This window comes from Salvelinus namaycush, chromosome 2, assembly GCF_016432855.1.
Source record: "Salvelinus namaycush isolate Seneca chromosome 2, SaNama_1.0, whole genome shotgun sequence".
NCBI classification, from domain to species: Eukaryota; Metazoa; Chordata; class Actinopteri; order Salmoniformes; family Salmonidae; genus Salvelinus; species Salvelinus namaycush.
In genome coordinates, this window is record NC_052308.1 from 23,559,847 (window position 1) to 23,573,907 (window position 14,061).

A 14,061-nucleotide genomic window follows, 5' to 3' on the forward strand; every position below is an offset into this window, starting at 1 on the left:
TTACTTGTACATTTTACAATTATATGAAAGTCCTGATTCTTTGAAGTTAAGTGTTTAAACTTAAAACTTAAACTTAAAATTGTCAGCTTAACTATTATTCAAGATTAACTAGTGTCGATGTTGATTAATCACAGATCACAATCCTGAAATATAGAGGGAAAGGAAATCTGTCTCTAATTCGTCTGTTTCTGTGTTGTATTCTCATATGAACATGACCTTTCTGTTCAGTCATAAGCTCTCCAAATTGTTTTATTTGATTGTGATAAAAGAGTTTATAAGGTTTAATATAAATGATTAAATAATTCTACCCGGAAACTAAACCATTAGGGATTAGAGGTTATGTAGCATGGATAAGGAGTAATTAAAAGTATTAAACATAAGTCCAACTAGGTTAGACTGGGAGAGAGAGAAATGTGTGTATGCTTAAGAAAACACCTAGAAACAATTAAACTATGGTTGAACCGACCCGGCTATAACTCTGGGTTGCAGACCGATTAGGATAATTGAAATTTATGTAAATTGATCACAAAATTCTATATCAGATTGTCACACTCTTTTCAGGATATCAGCCATGTAAACCCATTTTGCAGCTGATAATGGCATGCAACACTAATGCAGCCATAGGCTTACAGCAGTGGTTCCCAACTCCAGTACCCCCAACAGCACACGTTTTTGTTGTGGCCCTGGACAAACATACCTGACTCAACTCTGAGGGCCTGATGATTAGTTGACAAGCTGTATCAGGTGTATTTGTCCGAGGCTACAATAAACCATATTGTTGAGGGTACTCGAGGACTGTAGTTGGGAATCACTGGCCTACAGTATGATGGCATTTAGCCTTATGGGCATTTGCAATGCACCCCTTGACATTGTGCATCTGAATCAGAGAATAGCTTTACTCACACATTGTTTACATATTGTTCAGCTATATGTTCTCAATTTAAAAACGATACCAGTAGACAATGTATATGAGGCTAATCATTATATTGAATTTTTGACATGCCTTGAGCTGACATGAAATTGTTAAGTGCAAATCCAACCCTTGTAATATAGGTGGTGAAATGTCTGGAGGCAGGAGATGGGATCCTTAGCCGCCGCCTACTCCTACCAAATTCAATGCCAGATACTTTTCTCCCAGAAGGTCTGAGTGGCACTTGGAGGTACTGTGATAATCAATTCAAATCGTATTGGTTGCATACACATACAGTTATTGCGGATGTAGTGAAATGCTTATGTTCCTAGCTCCAACAGTGCATTAATATCTAACAATACAAACACATCTAAAAAGTTAAAGAATGGAATTAAGAAACATTAGGATGAACAATGTCGGAGTCCAGAGAATAAATATACAGTATATATAAATACAGTGTACATACAGTACCAGTCAAAAGTTTAGACACATCTACTCATTCATTCAATTCTTTATTTTCACTACTTTCTACATTGTAGAATAATAGTGAAGACGTCAAAGCTATGAAATGACACACATGGAATCATGTGGTAACCAAAAAAGTGTGAAACAAAGAAAAATATATTTTATATTTGAGATTCTTCAAAGTAGCCACCCTTACCTTGACAGATTTGCACACTCTTGGCATTCTCTCAACCAGCTTCATGAGGTAGTCACCTAGAATGCATTTCAATTAACAGGTGTGCCTTGTTAAAAGTTCATTGGTGGAATTTCTTTCCTTCTTAATGCGTTTGAGCCTATCAGTTGTGTTGTGACAAGGTAGGGTTGGTATACAGAAGATAGCCTTATGTGGTAAAAGACCAAGTCCATATAATGTCAAGAACAGCTCAAAAAGAAATGAGAAACAACAGTCCATCATTACTTTAAGACAGGAAGGTCAGTCAATACGGAACATTTCAAGAACTTTGAAAGTTTCTTCAAGTGCAGTCACAAAAACCATCAAGCGCTATGATGAAACTAGCTCTCATGAGGACCACGACAGGAAAGGAAGACCCAGAGTTAACTTTGCTGCAGAGGATAAGTTCATTAGAGTTACTAGCCTCAGAAATTGCAGCCCAAATGCTTCACAGAGTTCAAGTAACAGGCATCTCAACATCAACTGTTCAGAGGAGACTGTGTGAAATCAGGCCTTCATGGTCAAATTGCTGCAAAGAAACCACTACTAAAGGACGCCAATAAGAAGAGACTTGCTTGGGCCAAGAAACACAAGCAATGGACATTAGACCGGTGGAAATCTGTCCTTTGGTCTGATAAGTCCAAATTTCTGATTTTTCGTTCCAACCACTGTGTCTTTGTGAGACGCAGAGTAGGTCAACGGATGATCTCCGCATGTGTGGTTCCCACCGTGAAGCATGGAGGAGGTGTAATGGTTGTGGCGGTGCTTTGCTGGTGACACTGTCAGTGATTTCTTAGAATTCAAGGCACACCTAACCAGCATGGCTACCACAGCATTCAGCAGCAATACGCCATCCCATCTGGTTTGCACTTAGTGGAACTATCATTTGTTTTTCAACAGGACAATGACCCAACACACCTCCAGGCTATGTATGGGCTATTTGACCAAGAAGAAGAGTGATGGAGTGCTACATCAGATGACCTGGCCTCCACAATCACCCAACCCAATCGAGATGGTTTAGTATGAGTTGGACTGCAGAGTGAAGGAAAAGCAGCCAACAAGTGCTCAGCATGTGGGAACTGTTGGAAGAGCATTCCAGGTGAAGCTAGTTGAGAGAATGCCAAGAGTGTGCAAAGCTGTCACAAGGCAAAGGGGGGCTACTTTGAAGAGTCTAAACTCTAAAAGAGTCTAAATTTGTTTAACACTTTTTTGGGTTACTACATGATTCCATATGTGTTATTTCATAGTTTTGATGTCTTCACTATTATTCTACAATGTAGAAAATAGTAAAAATAAAGAAAAACCCTTGAATGAGTAGGTGTGTCCAAACTTTTGACCGGTACTGTATATATAAAGCGCATTCGGAATGTATTCTGACCCCTTCCCTTATTCCAAAATGTGTTACGTTACAGCCTTATTCTAAAATGACTAAATATAAAAAATGTACTCATCAATCTACACACCATACACCATAATGACAAAGTAAAAACATTTTTTTTTTTTTTATGTTTGCAAATTTATAAAAAATAATAAAAACAGATACCTTTTTTTACATACAGTGCATTCGGAATGCATTCAGACCCCTTGACTTTTTCAATCTACACACAATAATGACTAAGCAAAAACAAGTTAGGCAATACTCCTGTTGTAAAGAGAAGCAATGTGCTTAATATTAGGAAAGTTGAGAAATAAATATATTAGGCCTAGCCTTCAGAAAGCTGATGGGATCCTCCTCTTTTTAAGAGGCCATCACTCTGTTTTCTAGCGCAATTCCATCGCCTATAGAAATGTTGCGCAACATGAGCTCTCATGAAGTGTTCGATTAGATTTTTGATTACATTTGCATTGATGCCAGAGTGATTAGAGGGGCAATAGAGTGCTGAGTACCAGGCAGTTAGCAAGTTTGGTAGGCTACTAATGACCATCAACAACATCAGAGCTTGGAGAAGCCTAATTACCGTGACTAAATGGTCATGTGGAATTTGACTGCCTTCATGACTTGTGACCGCTGGTCTGGGGGTAATACGGTCACCGCAACAGCCCTAACTCCGGCTAGACAAGTACCATCCATTTATTTTTTCCCTAGAAAATACACAATAGACTTTTATCAGAACAGCCATGTTGTTTTAGCACTAGCAGACATAGCCACCGAATGCTAGCTAGCTTAGTGCTAGCAGTAAGGCAGAATGCCGCCCTGAGTTTAAGAGCAATTGCTAACCCAAACAGCATTCCTGGTGTCATAAATGTAGCTAGCCACCTAACTTGCAAATCCGGGTTAGTTATTAATATCTTCGTCCGAGTTTAAATGAATTGGCTAGCTATCAGGGATCTTAGTTAGCCAGATCTCGTTGAAACATTATTGATAGCATGCTGGCTAACATTACAACCAGTGGAGGCTGCTGAGGGGAGAATAATGGCTGGAACGGAGTTAATGGAATGGCATCAAACACATGGAAACCATATGTTTGATGTATTTGCTACCATTCCACTGATTCCGCTCCAGCCATTACCACTCCTCCCCAATTAAGGTGTCACCAACCTCCTGTGGTTAAATCTTATCAAACATTATCGTCAGGTGCAACGTTAGCTATGCAAATCTTCCTCTCTATGACATCACACATTAGGGAGAGGCTATGTATTTAGCAAGTTACATCACAATATCAAAGTATCATACTCCCCACACACCAGTCACAGCCATCATGTCGTACATTTGTTGTATGTAATCCATTCCTTGCCATCTCGAGAAATATTGTTAAATGCATGAGAAGTTTGCACCAACTTTATGGATGCCCATTTTCACTCCTATGTCAAGCAAATGTGCATGCTTTGCAGACTTGACAACATGTCCACAACACGTGGCAGTTGGGGCGGACCACACCTTGCTTTCTCTGGGCAATTGGACATCATTGACAAAAGTGGGCATATAAGTAATCCATACCCGACCCATCAATACCCATTGTGATGCACTCACTTCCAAATCTCCTTTTGGACAAGACTGACTATATGTCCAAAATTATCTTATTTTCACTTTGTAGTCAACTTTGTCACTAGAATTAATGTTTCTGACTCATATCGATGCCACATAGACCATTTATAACCAGAGAAGTTGGTTCTAGAAGGCAGTTCCCATTTAAGCTAGCCAAGACCAACAACACAAACAGACTATAAAGCTACAAGTAGTGAGTGGGGTTACATACAGACTATACTAAAGTTAAAATGTCTTATCTGTGATGAAATGTTTTCCACACGTAGCTACGTGTGGTGTATTTGGACTAGAGGTCGACCGATTATGATTTTAACGCCGATACAGATACCGATTATTGGAGGACCAAAAAAAGCCGATACCGATTAATCGGCCGGAAAAAAATAAATACATGTATTTATTTGTAATAATGACAATTACAATACTGAATGAACACTTATTTTAACTTAATATAATACATCAATCAAATCAATTTAGCCTCAAATAAATAATGAAACATGTTCAATTTGGTTTAAATAATGCAAAAACAAAGTGTTGGAGAAGAAAGTAAAAGTGCAATATGTGCCATGTAAAAAAGCTAACGTTTGAGTTCCTTGCTCAGAACATATGAAAGCTGGTGGTTCCTTTTAACATGAGTCTTCAATATTCCCATGTAACAAGTTTTAGGTTGTAGTTATTATAGGAATTATAGGACTATTTCTCTCTATACCATTTGTATTTCATATACCTTTGACTATTGGATGTTCTTATAGGCACTTTAGTATTGCCAGTGTAACAGTATAGCTTCCGTCCCTCTCCTCGCCCCTACCTGGGCTCGAACCAGGAACACATCGACAACAGCCACCCTCGAAAGCATCGTTACCCATCGCTCCACAAAAGCCGCAGCCCTTGCAGAGCAAGGGGAACAACTACTCCAAGTCTCAGAGCGAGTGACGTCACCGATTGAAACGCTATTAGCGCGCACCCCGCTAACTAGCTAGCCATTTCACATCGGTTACACCAGCCTAATCTCGGGGAGTTGATAGGCTTGAAGTCATAAACAGCTCAATGCTTGAAGCATTGCGAAGAGCTGGTGGCAAAATGCACGAAAGTGCTGTTTGAATGAATGCGTACGAGCCTGCTGCTGCCTACCATCGCTCAGTCAGACTGCTCTATCAAATATCAAATCATAGACTTAATTATAACATAATAACACACAGAAATACGAGCCTTTGGTCATTAATATGGTCGAATCCGGAAACTATCATTTCGAAAACAAAACGTTTATTCTTTCAGTGAAATACGGAACCGTTCCGTATTTTATCTAACCGGTGGCATCCATAAGTCTAAATATTCCTGTTACATTGCACAACCTTCAATGTTATGTCATAATTACGTAAAATTCTGGCAAATTAGTTCGCAACGAGCCAGGCGGCCCAAACTGTTGTATATACCCTGACTCTGCGTGCAATGAACGCAAGAGAAGTGACACAATTTCACCTGGTTAATATTGCCTGCTAACCTGGATTTCTTTTAGCTAAATATGCAGGTTTAAAAATATATACTTCTGTGTATTGATTTTAAGAAAGGCATTGATGTTTATGGTTAGGTACAGTCGTGCAACGATTGTGCTTTTTTCACAAATGCGCTTTTGTTAAATCATCCCCCGTTTGGCGAAGTTGGCTGTCTTTGTTAGGAAGAAATAGTCTTCACACAGTTCGCAACGAGCCAGGTGGCCCAAACTCCTGCATATACCCTGACTCTGTTGCAAGAGAAGTGACACAATTTCCCTAGTTAAAATAAATTCATGTTAGCAGGCAATATTAACTAAATATGCAGGTTTAAAAATATATACTTGTGTATTGATTTTAAGAAAGGCATTGATATTTATGGTTAGGTACACGTTGGAGCAGCGACAGTCCTTTTTTGCGAATGCATCGATTATATGCAACGCAGGACACGCTAGATAAACTAGTAATATCATCAACCATGTGTAGTTAACTAGTGATTATGATTGATTGATTGATTGTTTTTTATAAGATAAGTTTAATGCTAGCTAGCAACTTACCTTGGCTTCTTACTGCATTCGCGTAACAGGCAGGCTCCTCGTGGAGTGCAATGTAAGGCAGGTGGTTAGAGCGTTGGACTAGTTAACCGTAAGGTTGCAAGATTGAATCCCCAAGCTGACAAGGTAAAAATCTGTCGTTCTGCCCCTGAACAAGGCAGTTAACCCACCGTTCCTAGGCCGTCATTGAAAACAAGAATGTGTTCTTAACTGACTTGCCTAGTTAAATAAAGGTGTAAAAAAATTAATAATAATAATAAAATAAAAATCAGCCAAATCGGTGTACAAAAATACCGATTTCCGATTGTTATGAAAACTTGAAATCGGCCCTAATTAATCGGCCATTCCGATTAATCGGTCGACCTCTAATTTGGACACCGGGTCCCCACAATTTACCACTCTTTCACACTGAATAGCCTGAAGCAACAAGGCTCTTCTGGCAGGTTCTATTTCCCTACGTGGGAGCATTGTGAACCGTAGGTCAGGATTTTTGTTATTGTACATTGAAAATGTCATATTGCAAAAAAATCGAAGACAAAGTTGTCTCTTTTACAATGAGGGTCAATTGGAAAGAATGTTTGTTTTCCCCAATTTGTGGGCGTGGTCGAGGGGAATTCCTTCTTATGACATGAATACCGACTCGGCGTATGGAATGCATTTTTCGTAATGTCAGTTGAGTCAACAAATCACAGCACATATTTTACTGCTTTGCTCCTATGGGTATACTCGCAATGGCCGCCAGTCCACCCATTATGCCTTCACTGATTTGATGGGGATTCCCGTTCTATTCATTTTATTTCTATGGCAGCACGTGCAGTCAGGAGCCGAGGAGAAAATGTACATTATTTATTGTTTTGCTAATCGAATGGTTATTACTGTGACCGCCATCATTTGGCAGGCCAATTACCGTCATCCAAAATTCCATGACCGTCACAGCCCTAGGCATAACTGCATTTGTGTGTTTCTAAATTAATTGGAAAGAGGACAGCCACCAGTGACCAACTTAAAACAGCCATTTAAAAGACAACAGAATATAGCATTGTGGATACAGTTTCAGAATGACACAATTTTATGTGTACAACATCTAAAGACCTGTAACCCTATACTCAGAGCTTTACCATTTCTAAAATTATGTAATTGGGTGAATTTGGAGCCTTTGCTCATGTTTTTTTCAGGGTTCCCATGTTACACAACGAGGATGAGGAAGTGATTTCCTGTTTGGGGTAAGTTTCTCAAAAATGTGAAATCACAAAAAAGGTGTCTGGACCATTCTATAACATGCCATTTACATCAAAAATATCCTTTAAAAAGTTTACCGCCCTTGTAAACCAACCTCTAACCTCGCCGAACAACAGGCTACACTGAGAGAGACTCTGTACCCGGTCTCTTGAGGAGCTGCCCAGGCTGATGTTTCAAACAGGGGCTGCCTTTCAATTAGCTAACCTAGCTTACCATCTGCCAGCAACAGCCACAAGTGCCAAACTTTATAAGTCCTCCTGAGCGTATTTACACACCTGCTATTTAAAAATAACAATCTCAGAAATTCTGAGTTAAAATCATCTCTGCTCACCTTACAAAAGAGGTTGCAGGGATCCAGGGGAAAAGTGTCCAAGGCTAGAATCAGACAATATAAAGACCTCACTGTTATATTAAGCCATCCAGCCCAGCCATGCTGGCAGTGGCATGTAGCTCAATATAATAGGAGTAATAATCTAGTAAAGGCCGCTTTCTGTTTGATTATGTATTAAGTTCAAAGTGTATACAACATAGCTGCCAGGTAACGTGCTTATCCAAATATTGTAAAACATTGTAATGCATTGTAAAGACATGGACTGAGTGTGCTCTGCAGTAGCTCCATTAACAGTGTGTAATTCAGACTGTACCATGACCCCTGTAGTGTACACTGTGTGATAGAGAGAGGGGGCCCCCAGAACACACACCATATAAATTTCTCTGCATTGAATGCAAGGGAGCTAACAGCTTAAGTAAACAAAGATTATGTATATAATGTATGTATGTTAGTCACATGTAGACTACTGGTTATGAATTACATTTAGAGTGATGTTTGATGAATGTTCTAACACCTAGCTCAACTCTGTTTCTGAGTTAGGAATAGGATACAGAGTATTTGGGCCACCATACTGGACAGATACAGGCAGGAACCCACATCCAGGCTTGAGAGAACAATTGAAGGGAGAGGGGAGAGTGCACCTGTTTCAGATGACAAGGAACAGCTTTGCACCTGTCACACACATTCTTTGCTTCGATTGTTTGTCACCTCGAATTCCAACCATTCCACAAGTGGCAGGGGTCACATAAACCCACGGCACAATTGGAGCGCGCGTGTGTATTGCATGTTTAACACCTGAGAGCACCACTGAATCCCCAATCAATTATAGATGGCTACGCAACAATTGGCAGGGCAAAACAATAAATGGCAGGATTAAAACATGATGCTTGGCTACCTTTTTCTGTAGACCAAAGAGCAATGTGCTTAAAGTCAGACACTGAAGGCTGCATACTGTCCTCTTTAAAATGTGTTATAAGTAATTGTGGTAGTGTGAGGGGGTGAATGAAGTAGGTATGGGATCTGTCCCTAGCCTTGGGCCATAGGGTTTCCCCATGTGGGACTGGGAAAGGAGCTTGTGTGTTTGTGACATTGATGGAGTGGTGAAATCCTTTTACATTTTAGTCATTTAGCAGATGCTCTTATCCAGAGCGACTTACAGCTAGTGCATTCATCTTAAGATAGCTAGGTGGAACAACCACATAATACAGTCATAGTAAGTAACTAGGAGGCATTTGGGCTAATGTCTCTGTGCTATGGATGGATGGGCTGTTGTTGTGGTGGTATACAGTTGGTGTGCTTGAATAGTTTTTGAAAGAAGGTTCTGATGTCTTTCTTTGTTCCCCCTACCTGAAGTAGCCTACATCAGCCTGACAGGACAACTGCTGATCACTGTTCCAACTAATTGTCAACGCCTTCCCCTCCCTGAAAGGGCTCAACAGCAGTTGCTGTGGTCATTTTTCATGGAGGATATGTCAGGCATAATAAAGCTGGCCTTGTGTTAAGAGATCAGATCAGATACAAGAGACAGGCATGGAGTGAGGAAGGGGAGGGAGGACAGGATACCGAGGAGGGGAAGAAAGGTAAAGCACTTAAAGCCCCAGCAAGGCCTTCAGCCCTGGTGCCACATAAAGCCTGGCTAGCAGCGAGAGGCCAGGAGCCTGTACATTCTGCCACTCTGCAGGGTCACCTCCACAAGGGCCATGATGACTGAGTAGCCCCAGAATAAAATGCACACATTCCTTGGAGAGGGAATATAACACCTGTTTTCTACTAAGTGACCTTAATCCCTGTAGTATCATGTGTGAGTGATACTGCACACCTCCAAATCTGACTGTCTAGTTTGTCTGTCTGGAAGCCATAAGGTGTGTCATAATTGGAGCTGGGGTCTGTCTGTTCCAACTCAATGGTCCAGCCCAAAGTGGACATTCCACAACTTGTCTTTTGCCGTCTATACAATGGCTGTCAGTTCTCTCAGAAGTGAAGAAAAAAAATATTGGTCGACCAAGTGTTGTCTGTTCTTTCGACCATTCGATTGGTTGAAATTTTCAAACGTGCATTTTTCCATATATAAACACATCCTATGTGTTTTAATCAAATCAACTATATGCACTGAGCTTGTCTGATGCTTTAAGCAAACTGTTTATGAAATAATTAAGACAAAAATGACTAGAGGGAGTCCGACCGCAAATGATTTGATTGTGCCACCTGCCTCAAACTTGTTGCATTGTGTAATTTTTTTATTTTAAAGACAGCGAGTGACTGTGTGACTAGCACCCATTGTCTCCCTCTCTTCCTTGCTGCAGTCGCATTCATCCATGTATGCAATTTCCGAAATGGAACTGTTTCGGCCTATTTATTGTTTACACTTATTATTCAATGGTCGCTTTATTTTAAAACTAAAATGCTTGATTGCATTTCACATCATGAATGACTCGTATGGTGTGTGATGACAAGAACGAATAAATGATTGATACAGTAGCCTATATAAGTATTGAAATATAGGCCTCAGTAAGTTACGGTATTAAGACTAAACAGGATGCTCTCTTAGGCCTACAGCTCAATGGTGGTTATACAAGGCTGGTATAATAAGCCTACGAATGATAATGACATTACTTATTATTATAATGATGATCATAATAATAATAGTTATAATAACAATAAGGAGATCAAGGAAAAGGGAGGGTTATTTTTAGGGAAAAAAATGTCTGACACTTAATAAATTATAAATAATACAATTGTAAAGCCATTATTACAGCATAGCAAAGATTAAAAACAGTCACATTTCTGAAATTTTTGCGTGAGGCTTGGTGCTCACGGAATCAGTAGGCTATTAAACACTCAAACAGGCAACAGAAGCAGGATCTGTCTTATTTTTGTAGATATATATGGATGATTTATAAAGCCAGGCACATTTAACAGTTAGGCTACTGATTATACACTTAATTATGTTGTTGTTTCCTCTCTTCTCACTTTTCTTAGACAATTAAGGCAAGGACTGTTTTCCTGTCTCCTAACTCCTCTGCTGCCTCCGCCACATTGTTCTCAACACCAATATGCTGGTTAACTTTGCTATTATGCACATAGCAACATGGCCTAGGAAAAGGCGCTAATTCAAGAGCGCACTGATGTGTTTCAGAAATGCAGACAGCGACCATTATCCAATGCGGGAGAAAGCTAATTTGTTATAAAATAATACACATTTTATTTGTGTTGCATCATTGTTCTTACATGATATAACCATATACAATTTCAGTAGCACGTCTTAGACTGATGGACTGTGCCGTCCCAATGGCCTACACAAGTGATCAGTCTACTAAGACAGACATGAATTAGACAGGTGTCATGTTTTTTTTTATTTGCTACTGCTCGACTAAAGAAATCGTGGTCGACCAACAGCCTATCGACCAAACAATCGACCAGTCTACTAAATAGAGTCAGTCCTACTCTGCACCAAAACAAACTCATTTACTAAGGACTTAAGTCATAACAAAAAACCTACAGTTCGGGAATATCATAAATTGTTTGTCTTTGTGAGAAGTTTCTAGTGTTACATAAATCCAGAGGGTCTCCGTGAAAGAATACAAAGCAGAGCTGGCAAGCCTATCCTGTGATGAGTCACAATCATATGCATTACAATGCGTGTGCAGTGCACCCTCTGCTAATGCCTGATGGCCAGGGACAATGGGCTCTGTTGTCAGATCAGCAATCAGACTTCATTCAACTAAAACTCTCTTTTACCATTCCCACAATGGCCGCCAGCCAATCGGAGCCCTGCACAGGAGTCCAGTGGGTGGAGCTTGGGGCATGTTTAGGAGATGTGGGGTGACCTCCAACAGCTGCGATAATCCAAAACCAGGAACAGTTTCACTTTCCACTTCTCCTGCCCTGGGATTAAGATGGTATTTAAGAGGTGGCCCTTGAAAATAGATTGGCTTTCAATGTCATTTCCAAAGTTTTACATTAGGGAATTCCACAGAAAAAGAATGATGCGGAGACTCAGATTCTTCACTTTAAAATGGATGTCAAACAATAACCAATGATTGCAAAGTTAAACAAACCATGCAACTTTATGCACATTGACTACTTTTAACAATATCCACTGAAAAACACATTAATTTGATGAACAGTGCAGAATCAGAATCAACGTTTGGTAACAGAATGACGGTTTGTGCGGTTTGTGCCGTCATTCTGTTACCAAACTTTGCATCTGTACTGTTCTTCAAGTAAATGTGTTTCTGTAAAATGTTCATTGGAAATTGTTAAAGTAGTCGTTGTGCATAGAGTTGTATGGTTTGTTTAACTTTGCAATCCTTGGTTTTTGTTTGACACACTTTCCCAATCCATACAAGGGTCTCACTGCAACAAACTTGTTCTGTATAATCTTGTCTCACACACAGAGCCTTCCTATTGGTTTAGATGGAACATTTTAATGTTGGCAGCCCGGCTTCAGAAACCTTCTTTGAGCCCCGCCTACAAAATAACTAAGAAAAAAACAGTGCTCTATGCTGGCTGTATGGAGGCTTTGTCTTGGTCTTTGCCCACTATCCCGCTCTTCCTCCCACTAATGTAGCAGTAATGCTGGGCACTTCCGGCCCCTCACAGCTCAGCAGGACAGGCCCAGTGACTGTCTGTCGGTCTGTCTAAGACATGATGCAGCAGCAGGACAGGCCCAGTGACTGTTTGTCTGAGACATAAGGCAGCAGCATTGTCAAACCACAATAAATCCTCTGTCATAGGGGGCAGGCCTCGTCCAATCCTCCTCTCCAGCCTTAACAAATGAACACTTTATCAGATCAGAGGGCCTCTGGACGAGAAGGAGCATGTGGGACTAAGGGACAGAGGACAGTGTGTTTACCAAATACAGGATAGACTCCCTGCCTGTCTGGTACGCCAGCTGTCAATAACAGGAACAATGGGGTCACTTGTCCAAACAAATATGGAGAAAAATTAACCGATTCGGATGTAACGGATTAAAATATGGAGATTAATCGGTTCATTTATGTTAGTTATTTCTTTCTCTCGTCAGCTCATCGGAGGTGAAATGTAACAAATGAAGACATAAACCAACATTTAGGTCCGAGAGGGGTTTCTGCCAAGAGTGAAATGGTTCAAAAAGGCCATAAGGAGTTACCCTTAGCCATCTGCTTGGAGGCTTGTCCAGCAATACCCTTTCCATCAGTTGTGCGGCTGTTTAACTATATAGTTGAGACAGTCTCTGTATGTTTCCGCATTTTGAGTTGTGCCTCAGCCTCTACCCCCCATCCCCTGCTGACCTGACAAGCGACCCCAGTGTCTAAACCAGGGCCGAGTTACGGGGTGAGTCAGAGGTGGTGGCCAGTGAGCCACACAGGAAAGAGGCATCTGTCTGGGTGATCCCCCATGAGGACATGGGCTGCTGACGGCAGATACAGTTGAAGTAGGAAGTTTACATACACCTTAGCCAAATACATTTAAACTCAGTTTTTCACAATTCCTGACATTTAATCATAGTAAAAATTCCCTGTACCTGTCAGTTAGGATCACCACTTTATTTTAAGAATGTGAGATGTCAGAATAATAGTAGAGAGAATTATTTATTTCATCTCATTCCCAGTGGGTCAGAAGTTTACATACACTCAATTAGTATTTGGTAGCATTGCCTTTAAATTGTTTAACTTGGGTCAAACATTTCGGGTAGCCTTCCACAAGCTTCCCACAATAAGTTGGGTGAATTTTGGCCCATTCCTCCTGACAGAGCTGGTGTAACTGAGTCCAGTTTGTAGGCCTCCTTGCTCGCACATGCTTTTTCAGTTCTGCCCAGACATTTTCTATAGGATTGAGGTCAGGGCTTTGTGATGGCCACTCCAATACCTTGACTTTGTTGTCCTTAAGCCATTTT